Source organism: Rhinoderma darwinii, chromosome 4 (assembly GCF_050947455.1).
Source record: "Rhinoderma darwinii isolate aRhiDar2 chromosome 4, aRhiDar2.hap1, whole genome shotgun sequence".
Taxonomy (NCBI): Eukaryota; Metazoa; Chordata; class Amphibia; order Anura; family Rhinodermatidae; genus Rhinoderma; species Rhinoderma darwinii.
Genome location: NC_134690.1, coordinates 140,540,397 through 140,552,794, shown reverse-complemented (window position 1 = coordinate 140,552,794; position 12,398 = coordinate 140,540,397).

Genomic DNA, 12,398 nt, shown 5'->3' with positions numbered 1-12,398 from the left:
GATAATAAAAAGTAAAAATGTAGTCCATTTATTTTCTCCATCTTTTTTGCTCTGGCAACATAGTACATATGAACTGGTGTCTATTTATACACACATATAAAACAACCGCATCTCCCCATTTACCCATTAAAAGGCACTTTCCCGCACATCTTGTTCGAACATATATTAAAATAAAACTAATATACTCACAATTCAGCTCCAGCAGAGAGCGGTGTCTATGCCTCGATATCTACGAGCGGCACCACTTCCGGTTTGCGTTCCAGTAGACCCACATGACTCTGGAACGCAAAACAATAACACACAAGTCAAGACCGGAAGTGACATCTATCTCCAAGGAGATCAAAATCACAAACTGATACATTCTTGCGTAGTTCCTCCCGTCCCACATACAAACACAAAACTGACGGGGAACTCTCATGTTTAAACTATCCCTTGCCTCTGATCCCTCAATAAAGGTGCATCCAGACAGTTTGTCAAAATAATTACACTTACCGTATGCTGGAGCTTCTGGAACGCAGAGTCTCCATACTTCTGGTTCACGTTCAGGGAAAGTGCCAGCACCTGGAATGCAATTAAGACATTTCACACATAAATACACCAGACGAGTCAGTCAGTTTATCCCAGCCATGACTAAGAACGCAGCTAGCGTTTGAAACGCGTAGGCTTCTTCAATCCTTCCATCTCTCTCCCAGCACTCGAGGACATCACTCTGATCGACCTCTTTTTAATATCCTCATTAAACTTGGAACAAGTTCCTTTTTATCCGCAGCTACGCTGGATCCAACCCACCTGTTTTTTCTGACATATTCACTGTTGCAGTTGATGTATGATTTAATGGGGAACACTTTGGTGTTTTCTGAATCATGGAAATCTTTCTTGGGTTGTGTAAATGAACATACTTTGCACGGATGGGACCCACACCTATAGAAACCCTGTTGGTGTAGCCAGGTAGTTTTACTTTTGCATGAAGAAAAGAGAGAAGTAGACAGCAGATTACCAAGTGTTGGTGCTCTGCGTGAGACCACACGGCAACCTTGTTTCAGTATTGTATCTAGATGTAAATCATCTGACAATATTGAAAGACATTTGGTTATAATTTCTTTGATTTGTGTGAATTGTTCACTGTTGTAATGGCAGGAAGGAGGTGAAGGGAACAAGTGAGCCCTAATCTACCCACCGCCCTGTCCCTGCCTACTTGCAACGACCCGCCCTAGGCGACGGGGTACAACTTGGCGGCGGTCCCTACGCTGTCTAAGTGCAAGGGAGTACAAACAGGGAACACGCAAGGGAATACAGTAGCCCACGAACGCCGCGAGGAAACGGAGCGGTGAATGAGCCAGTCAGGATCAGGAAGTAGTGGAGTATACAAACGGGAGCACGGAGCAGAAGCAAGCCAGGGGCAGAGCAACGCAGGATAAACGGAACTGAAGCAAGGCAGAAGCACGGCAGAAGCAGGCTGGAGCAAGGCAGCAGTGGGGCCAGGAATCCAAGAAGAATAACAAGCAAGGAGGAAGAGAAAACGGCAGGTATAAATGGACAGGGGGCGGAGCTAACGCTGACTGACCAGGCCGCGATAGGCTCTCCCACTCCTGAGCCTGCCACCCTGATTGGTGGGAGCAGGTGTCAGTCTCAGAGGTCTGGCCTCAGGTGTCGACTGATTAATCCTGGGAGTATACCCAGGCGTAGTGCCTGGCAGATCCTTTACAGTACTCCCCCTTTTATGAGGGGCCACCGGACCCTTACTAAGAGGACCCGGTTTAGTGGGGAAGAGAAGGTGGAACCTCCTTATCAATACCCCAGCGTGAACATCTCGAGCAGGTACCCAAGTCCTCTCCTCCGGCCCGTATCCTCTCCAATGGACCAGGTACTGGAGGGAGCGCTGGATCATCCTACTGTCCACAATCTTGGCCACCTCGAATTCCACCCCCTCAGGGGTGAGAACGGGAACAGGAAGTTTCCTCGAGGGGGACCAGGACGGGGAGCAGCGTTTCAGGAGGGAGGCATGGAAGACGTCGTGTATGCGAAAGGATGGGGGCAGCTCCAGACGGAAGGATACAGGGTTGAGGACTTCAATGACCTTATAAGGTCCAATAAATCGGGGAGCAAACTTCCTGGACGGGACCTTAAGGCGCAAGTTCCTCGACGACAACCACACCAGATCCCCGACGACAAACCGGGGGTTAGCAGAACGTCTACAATCAGCCTGAATCTTTTGCACGCTCTGGGACGCCTCTAGGTTCTTCTGAACCTGGGCCCAGACTGTGCACAGTTCCCGATGAACGTCCTCTACCTCGGGATTATTGGAACAACCAGGGGAAACGGAGGAGAACCTAGGATTAAACCCGAAATTACAGAAAAACGGGGAGACCCCTGACGAGTTACTGACCCGGTTATTCAGGGAAAATTCGGCGAGGGGAAGGAATGAGACTCAATCAAATTGACAGTCAGAAATGAAACACCTTAAATATTGTTCCAGGGATTGGTTAGTCCTTTCCGTTTGGCCATTGGTTTCGGGATGGAAGGCGGAGGAGAAGGATAGATCAATCTCCAACTTTTTACAAAAAGCTCTCCAAAATAAGGAAACAAATTGTACCCCTTTGTCCGAAACTATATTGACTGGGGCCCCATGGAGACGCAGAATGTGTTTCACAAACAAAGAAGCTAACGTCTTGGCGTTAGGTAGTTTCTTAAGGGGTACAAAGTGGCACATCTTGCTGAAGCGGTCTACTACCACCCACACCACCGACTTGCCCTGAGATGGAGGCAAATCGGTGATAAAATCCATGGAGATATGGGTCCAAGGTCTCTGGGGAATGGGCAAGGAACGTAGTAAGCCCGCAGGTCGGGACCTAGGGGTCTTGGACCTAGCACATACCTCACAAGCGGCGACGTAAGCCCTAACGTCTTTAGGCAACCCAGGCCACCAATAGTTTCTGGTAATGAGGAGTTTGGTACCCAAGATGCCAGGATGACCAGATAGAGCGGAGTCATGGTTTTCCCTGAGTACCCTTAGCCGGTATTGCAGGGGGACAAACAGTTTGTCCACAGGGAGGTTCCCGGGAGCTGAACCTTGATCAGCCGCGATGTCAGAGGCTAAGTCAGAATCAGTGGCAGAAACAATAATACCAGGGGGTAAAATACAAGCAGGATCCTTCTCAGAAGGAGGATTAGCCATGAAACTACGTGACAGTGCATCAGCCTTAATATTTTTGGACCCAGCCCTATAGGTAACCAAGAAATTAAATCTGGTAAAGAACAGTGCCCAACGAGCTTGTCTAGGATCAAGCCTCCCTGCAGATTCTAGGAAAACCAGATTCTTGTGGTCAGTAAGGACCATTACCTGGTGTCTGGCCCCCTCCAAGAAGTGACGCCACTCTTCAAAAGCCCATTTAATGGCTAAAAGTTCGCGGTTGCCAATATCATAGTTACACTCCGTGGGCGAAAACTTCCTAGAGAAGTAAGCACAGGGGCGGAGATGGGTGAGGGAGATGGTACCCTGGGACAAGACGGCCCCCACTCCCACCTCGGACGCGTCAACCTCCACAATAAATGGTTCCCTTTGGTTGGGCTGAACCAGCACGGGGGCCGAGATAAAGCACTTCTTGAGGGTCTCAAAAGCCTGGACAGCCTCAGGGGGCCAATGGAGGCCATCAGCACCCTTGCGAGTGAGGTCCGTAAGAGGCTTAGTGACGACCGAGAAGTTGGCAATAAATCTCGTGTAATAGTTAGCGAACCCCAAAAAACACTGTAGCGCCTTCAGGGAGGCAGGTTGGACCCATTCCGCCACAGCCTGAACCTTGGCAGGGTCCATGCGGAATTCATGAGGAGTGAGGATTTGACCTAGGCTTGTTATTATGTAATGGCAGGAAGGAGGTGAAGGGAACAAGTGAGCCCTAATCTACCCACCGCCCTGTCCCTGCCTACTTGCAACGACCCACCCTAGGCGACGGGGTACAACTTGGCGGCGGTCCCTACGCTGTCTAAGTGCAAGGGAGTACAAACAGGGAACACGCAAGGGAATACAGTAGCCCACGGAACGCCGCGAGGAAACGGAGCGGTGAATGAGCCAGTCAGGATCAGGAAGTAGTGGAGTATACAAACGGGAGCACGGAGCAGAAGCAAGCCAGGGGCAGAGCAACGCAGGATAAACGGAACTGAAGCAAGGCAGAAGCACGGCAGAAGCAGGCTGGAGCAAGGCAGCAGTGGGGCCAGGAATCCAAGAAGAATAACAAGCAAGGAGGAAGAGAAAACGGCAGGTATAAATGGACAGGGGGCGGAGCTAACTCTGACTGACCAGGCCGCGATAGGCTCTCCCACTCCTGAGCCTGCCACCCTGATTGGTGGGAGCAGGTGTTAGTCTCAGAGGTCTGGCCTCAGGTGTCGACTGATTAATCCTGGGAGTATACCCAGACGTAGTGCCTGGCAGATCCTTTACAACTGTACTGCAAGACCAGAGTTGGTACATCCGATTTAATTTTATGTGGTGATTGATGTTTATCAAATAACAGTTTCTTACGATCTTTAGATTTTACTATGGATCTTGCCCTATCAAGTGTCCAATTTTTATAACCTCGCTTCTGTAATCTGTGGCAGATTTGGTTTTGTTCTAAATTGAAACTATGATCACTACTGCAATTTCTTCTTGCTCTAATCATCTCTCCTACTGGAATAGAAGAAATGGTTTGTTTCGGATGGCTGCTCTGGGCATGCAGTATGGTAATGCCTGTAATCGGCTTTCTGTAAGTTTTAGTACAGATAACCATTTCCTCTTGGGCAGTCAATTCCAGATCCAAAAATTGGATAGTTTCCATATGATGGTTATATGTAAATCTAAGGTTACAATCATTAACTTTGAAACTGAGAATTCAATATTCACGTGAACAACAACATAGTAACAACATATCAGGTGTCAAAAAACGGGGCAAAAGAGGTGGGAGGAAGCATAATGAAAACTCTGACTATGGAAGAACCACGCCGTCTGCGGAATCTCAGGAACTGAACAAAAACATGGATGTGATTAATCTCTCAGGGACTCACCTCACACCGGCAGAAATTGAGGTCCTTTCTCTGTGTCTCAACTTTGCACCAAAACGAAATTTTGACATATTCAGTACATTACTGGATAGGAATAAGTTTGTTCGCAATCTTACAGTCAAGAGACACTTTTCAGCCAAACAGGACCAGAATGTCATGCCTACTGATACAAATTCTGACATGGATTACTGTAATACAAATGAGTATCGATCCCTTACAGTACCGTTCAAAAGTTTGGGGTCATTTTGTGTTTTCCATGAAAACTCACACTTATATTTATCAAATGAGTTGCAAAATGACTAGAAAATATAGTCAAGACATAGACAAGGTTAGAAATAATGATTTTTATTTGAAATAATAATTTTCTCCTTCAAACTTTGCTTTCGTCAAAGAATGCTCCATTTGCAGCAATTACAGCATTGCAGACCTTTGGCATTCTAGCTGTTAATTTGCTGAGGTAATCAGGACAAATTTCACCCCATGCTTCCAGAAGCCCCTCCCACAAGTTGGATTGGCTTGATGGGCACTTCTTGCGTACCATACGGTCAAGCTGCTCCCACAACAGCTCTATGGGGTTGAGATCTGGTGACTGCGCTGGCCACTCCATTACAGATAGAATACCAGCTGCCTGCTTCTTCCCTAAATAGTTCTTGCATAATTTGGAGGTGTGCTTTGGGTCATTGTCCTGTTGTAGGATGAAATTGGCTCCAATCAAGCGCTGTCCACAGGGTATGGCATGCCGTTGCAAAATGGAGTGATAGCCTTCCTTATTCAAAATCCCTTTTACCTTGTACAAATCTCCCACTTTACCAGCACCAAAGCAACCCCAGACCATCACATTACCTCCACCATGCTTGACAGATGGCGTCAGGCACTCTTCCAAAATCTTTTCAGTTGTTCTGCGTCTCACAAATGTTCTTCTGTGTGATCCAAACACCTCAAACTTTGATTCGTCTGTCCATAACACTTTTTTCCAATCTTCCTCTGTCCAATGTCTGCGTGCTTTTGCCCATATTAATCTTTTCCTTTTATTAGCCAGTCTCAGATATGGCTTTTTCTTTGCCACTCTGCCCTGAAGGCCAGCATCCCGGAGTCGCCTCTTCACTGTAGACGTTGACACTGGCGTTTTGCGGGTACTATTTAATGAAGCTGCCAGTTGAGGACCTGTGAGGCGTCTATTTCTCAAACTAGAGAAGCTAATGTACTTGTCTTGTTGCTCAGTTGTGCAGCGGGGCCTCCCACTTCTCTTTCTACTCTGGTTAGAGCCTGTGTGTGCCGTCCTCTGAAGGGAGTAGTACACACCATTGTAGGAAATCTTCAGTTTCTTGGCAATTTCTCGCATGGAATAGCCTTAATTTCTAAGAACAAGAATAGACTGTCGAGTTTCACATGAAAGCTCTCTTTTTCTAGGCATTTTGAGAGTTTAATCGAGCCCACAAATGTAATGCTCCAGATTCTCAACTAGCTCAAAGGAAGGTCAGTTTTATAGCTCCTCTAAACAGCAAAACTGTTTACAGCGGTGCTAACATAATTGCACAAGGGTTTTCAAGTGTTTTCTAATCATCCATTAGCCTTCTAATACAGTTAGCAAACACAATGTGCCATTAGAACACTGGAGTGATGGTTGCTGGAAATGGGCCTCTCTACACCTATGTAGAAATTGCATTAAAAACGTTTGCAGCTAGAATAGTCATTTAGCACATTAACAATGTATAGAGTATATTTCTGATTAATTTAATGTTATCTTCATTGAAAAACTGTGCTTTTCTTGCAAAAATAAGGAAATTTCTAAGTGACCCTAAACTTTTGAACGGTAGTGTATGTTCCAGGAACAAACCACATTATTATGTCTGGAAGAATTAGCAGGATAGAAACTCTCTCAAACAATAGATGTGGCGAAAAAAATTGCACACCTAACCCTAAGTTCTATCCCTTCCAGTCAAGGACTGAGTCTATGGACAAATTTCAATCTGTTATAGAGAGAGAGCTACAGATATTATTTGATGTTAGTAAACAGGAGAAGATAAAACACAATATCTCAGCTAAACATAATGCTGCTATTAAATACCTGCAAGATTATCATGAAATTGTTATAAAAATGTCAGACAAGGGGGGCAGTATCACGGTAATGGATGCACATATGTATCAAACACAAATTCTCCATCTATTATCAGATACAGAAACATACAGACGCCTAGATAGTAACCCTACTGATATTTTTTACACTAGCCTAAATAAATTGTTCAACAAAGGTTGTTTGGGAGGATTGCTAACATAAAAACTGTTTGATTATATTTTGGTAGAATTTCCTGTTATTCCCATTATGCATGCTCTTCCCAAAACACATAAGGGTACATATCCTCCACCTATGCGCCCTATAGTGTCAGGAATAGGATCCCTCTCCGAGAGATTATCCAAATGTTTGGACTCACTTCTACAACCACTTGTTCTCAGGGTTCCTGGTCACCTTAGGGAAACAAGTGATGTCCTACGTAAGTATTTTTAAAGAAACTTGGTGCTCAAAATATACATGGCTTAGCTGTGATGTGGTATCATTATATACCAGTAAACCACATCCAGTGGCCTTGAGGGCGCTGGAAAACCATCTCATACAATATAGTGTCTACAGCCATGGACTACAATCATATATATTGGATGTTCTCATTTTTCTTATAACACATAATGATTTTCAGTTCGATGGACAGTTTTATCTGCAGTTGAGAGGAGTGTCAATGGGGGTGAAATTTTCGCCCTCATTGGCAAACCTCATCATGGCATGGTGGGAAGGATATACCATCTTCTCGGTAGATAACCCTTACGGTGGCCATGTCCATTGGTATGGCAGATACATCGATGACCTCCTACTTATATGGGAGGGCGATGTATCTGCCATACCTGGGTTTATAAGATACTTTAATGATAATGATTGTAATCTTAGATTTACATATACCCATCATAAGGACACTATCCAATTTTTGGATCTGGAATTGACTGCACAAGAGGAAATGGTTATCTGTACTAAAACTTACGGAAAGCCGATTACGGGCAATACCATACTGCATGCCCAGAGCAGCCATCCGAAACAAACAATTTCTTCTATTCCAGTAGGAGAGATGATTAGAGCAAGAAGAAATTGCAGTAGTGATCATAGTTTCAATTTAGAACAAAACCAAATCTGCCACAGATTACAGAATCGAGGTTATAAAACTTGGACACTTGATAGGGCAAGATCCATAGTAAAATCTAAAGATCGTAAGAAACTGTTATTTGATAAACATCAGTCGCCACATACAATTAAATCGGATGTACCAACTCTGGTCTTGCAGTACAGTGATTAATTCACACAAATCAAAGAAATTATAACCAAATATCTTCCAATACTGTCAGATGATGTACAGCTAGATACAATACTGAAACAAGGTTGCAGTGTGGTCTCACGCAGAGCACCAACACTTGGTAATCTGCTGTCTCCTTCCCTCTTTTCTTCATGCAAAAGTAAAACTACCTGGCTACACCAACATGGTTCTATAGGTGTGGGTCCCATCCGTGCAAAGTATGTTCATTTACACAACCCAAGAAAGATTTCCATGATTCAGAAAACACCAAAGTGTTCCTCATTAAATCATACATCAACTGCAACAGTGAATATGTCATTTATATAATTGAATGCACTGATTGCAGTTTGATGTATGTGGGATGTACCATTAGTAAATTCAAAACATGGATTTTGGAACATCTAGGATATGTCAGGAACACTGCTATTTGTAACATCTCTAATGCGGCTAGACACTTCATTACAGAACATAATAGGTCAATAAGATCTTTCAGAACGTATGCCATCGAAAGGGTTAATAGGTCTATCAGAGGAGGGAATCTTAGACACACTCTTCTGGATAGTGAGGCTTTCTGGATCTATAGCTTAAAAACTAGATACCCAAGGGGCCTGAATTTCCGCAAAGAATTAATGTTCCACTATTGAATATGTTCCAATATCTACGATACCGAACAGTTACTATCTGTAGGATATAAATATGTAGGTCTTCTATGTGATATATGCTCAAGATTCTTCCTTTTTTGGTCTTGATGCATACATAAATTCCTGACGTTGATCATTGAATAGAGGGTACATAAAATGCATCAGGATTTACAAAATAATGATTATACAAAATACAATATTACATCTTATGTCCATAATGGCCATCTGGAATAATATAATTCTACATACTTTCTAAGAAAATTATAACAAAATGACAATGAATTTTTAGTATATAAAAATGCAACTATACAAATAGAAAGAGCTATTACATTAATAAAAAACTATTCCGTGAATGTATACTTTATTCTAATTTACTTCCAAACGAAATTTCGACAGGGTATAATATTGACACATGTTGCATTATATATCTGGAAGTGTTGTTATATTTAGATAATTTCAGAATAGTTTTTTTAAATTTTAAATAGTTGTTTTAAAGTCACTATGCACTTCATACTTTGTTTTATCTTTTATATGCCTTGCGCATTAGCTTCTGTGATGCGACTGTCAAGTTAAAGAGGCTCTGTCACCAGATTATCAAATCCCTATCTCCTATTGCATGTGATCGGCGCTGCAATGTAGATAACAGTAACATTTTTTATTTTTTTTAAAAATGATCATTTTTGGCCAAGTTATAAGCAATTTTATATTTATGTAAATGAGCCTTTCTAATGGACAACTGGGAGTGTGTTTTCTCTTATTTCCAACTGGGCGTGTATTGTGTTTGTAACATCTGTGCGTCTTTACTTGTTTTACTAGCTGGGCGTTGTGAATAGAAGTGTTTGTCAGCATCATATGTCAGCATCATGCACTTCTATTCACAACGCCCAGCTAGTAAAACAAGTAAACATGCCCAGATGTTACAAACACAATACACGCCCAGTTGGAAATAAGAGAAAACACGCCCAGTTGTCCATTAGAAAGGCTCATTTGCATAAATATAAAATTGCTCATAACTTGGCCAAAAATGATCGTTTTTAAAAAAAAACAAAAAATGTTACTGTTATCTACATTGCAGCGCCGATCACATGCAATAGGAGATAGGGATTTGATAATCTGGTGACAGAGCCTCTTTAAATATATTTAATCTAAAATAGTCAAATTTAGGCTACATATAGATAAAAGATTAAGATCAAATGCATATTCTTTGTAAACTGTACATTTTAGGAATACAGATAAGCTACTATCTTTATTAAGAACGTTTATATGGTATATATATATATTCATTAGTTTACCTTATGCAGATGACGTTCCGATCCCTAGTGTAATCCGCCTTAATCCAGGTGTAAAATAATTAATTCCTTTTCCTTCTTACCGGATATAAAATCTTGACTGATTACATCACAGATAGACATGATCCATGAATAAGGACAAGAGTGTTGTCCGAAACGCGTAGGCTGCTGTCACCACCCCCATGCACTTTCAATTATTTTTATATCATCGGAAATAAACTTGGAACATTGTTTCCTTTTAAAATTCTTCTAAAGCGCTGGATCATTCCTTCTCTTCTTCCAATACAAATTAGAGTAAGAAAAATTGGTTTGAGACACTTGTCAGATAAACATATGGAATCTGTGTATATTTTTGTGAGTAGGAGCTGTTACTGTTAATCACCTCAGATCAAGGTACAAATCCTGCTGAAAAGTGTAACACCAAGTGCAAATACAATGTACCCAGTAACTACACATTTACTAGGTGCCCTGTCCATTGGGACAGAGAAGTTTTTCTTATATAAAGGTGTGTGTTTGATTTCGTTTAAGGGCCTGATATTGTTATTGTATGTACTTAGAACAGTTTTTATATTATGTAGATGATGTTATCACCAGATTAGCATTTATTTTAACAATTGACAAAGGGTTGGGTCCCCAGCAAGTGCCAGTAAACTTGAACTAAAAGACTTTAACATGATAAACTCCATTATTGAGATGCGGCAGGCGCAGCCTGAGCCAATACAACGCGTTTGTCATGAACTGACGGCAGTGCTAAGCAGCCGTGCAGACAAGCAATTTACCGGAGGAAGAGTACAGATGTGGACGGTTTGTGGTAGTCACAATAAAACTCCACTAATCCATCTACGTGGGAACTCACCCCAGGCTCACAGTACAGCCCAGTGATGTATACTAAAAGAGACAGTGTCTGACAGATGAGAAGGACCAAGCCAAGTCCTAATGACATCAGCAAAGGTCAAAGTAAAGCAAAGACCAAAAACCTGAGTGAACCCGTTAGCAGCGTCCAAGTATTTTAATAAGTAAGTGACCAGGAGGAGGGTAATAATAAATCCCCGACTGGACACCACAGTACAGTCTGACTTAACAATTGTGTGGGTTATCCTAAGGGCAACAGTCAGTGAAGAGCATAAGATAGTAGAGGATGATGATGTACAGGACTTGTCAATGCACTGGTGGGACTCTATACCCAAACCTGAGATTGCTGATGGCATTATATTATTAGTTGTGGCCCTATTGATATATTGTTTGAGGTTTATAATCATAATATATAATTGCTGTTATTTAATATGAGAAAAAGGGGTGTTTGTGAAGGATGGTTTATTTGCTTATATTCTCTGTATTAAATTACATCATGAATTATTTAGCAGGTTGCCAAATTACTAAGATATGTATTCTAAATGTTGTAATGACCTTTCTTCTATATAATTCTAGAGGAGTCCCAAAGAAATGTCTTAGGGTATGTGCACACACACTAATTACGTCCGTAATTGACGGACGTATTTCGGCCGCAAGTCCCGGACCGAACACAGTGCAGGGAGCCGGGCTCCTAGCATCATACTTATGTACGATGCTAGGAGCCCCTGCCTCGCTGCAAGACAACTGTCTCGTACTGAAAACATGATTACAGTACGGGACAGTTGTCCTGCAGCGAGGCAGGGACTCCTAGCATCGTACATAAGTATGATGCTAGGAGCCCGGCTCCCTGCACTGTGTTCGGTCCGGTACTTGCGGCCGAAATACGTCCGTCAATTACGGACGTAATTAGTGTGTGTGCACATACCCTTATCTTTTAGTGTTCTGTGCATGGCTTTCATACATCTATGCTAGCGGGTTGGCTGAACGGCCACACATAAAGTGCAACTATTTCAACAAACTCCCTCATAGGAAAGAACAGTTAACAACACTCTATTATATGTTTGTCTCCAGGTGTTACCTGATGTCAGCATTTTAATGAAGATGTACTTGAAATATTCTTATGGTCTGCAATTGGCTGAATAATAATCATTGTCACATTGCCTCTGATTGGTTAACCTCATGCCTACACCCCTTGAATGATATTATTGTAATTGAGTTTGGCAATAAACCCCCAGAGGAGTATTTTG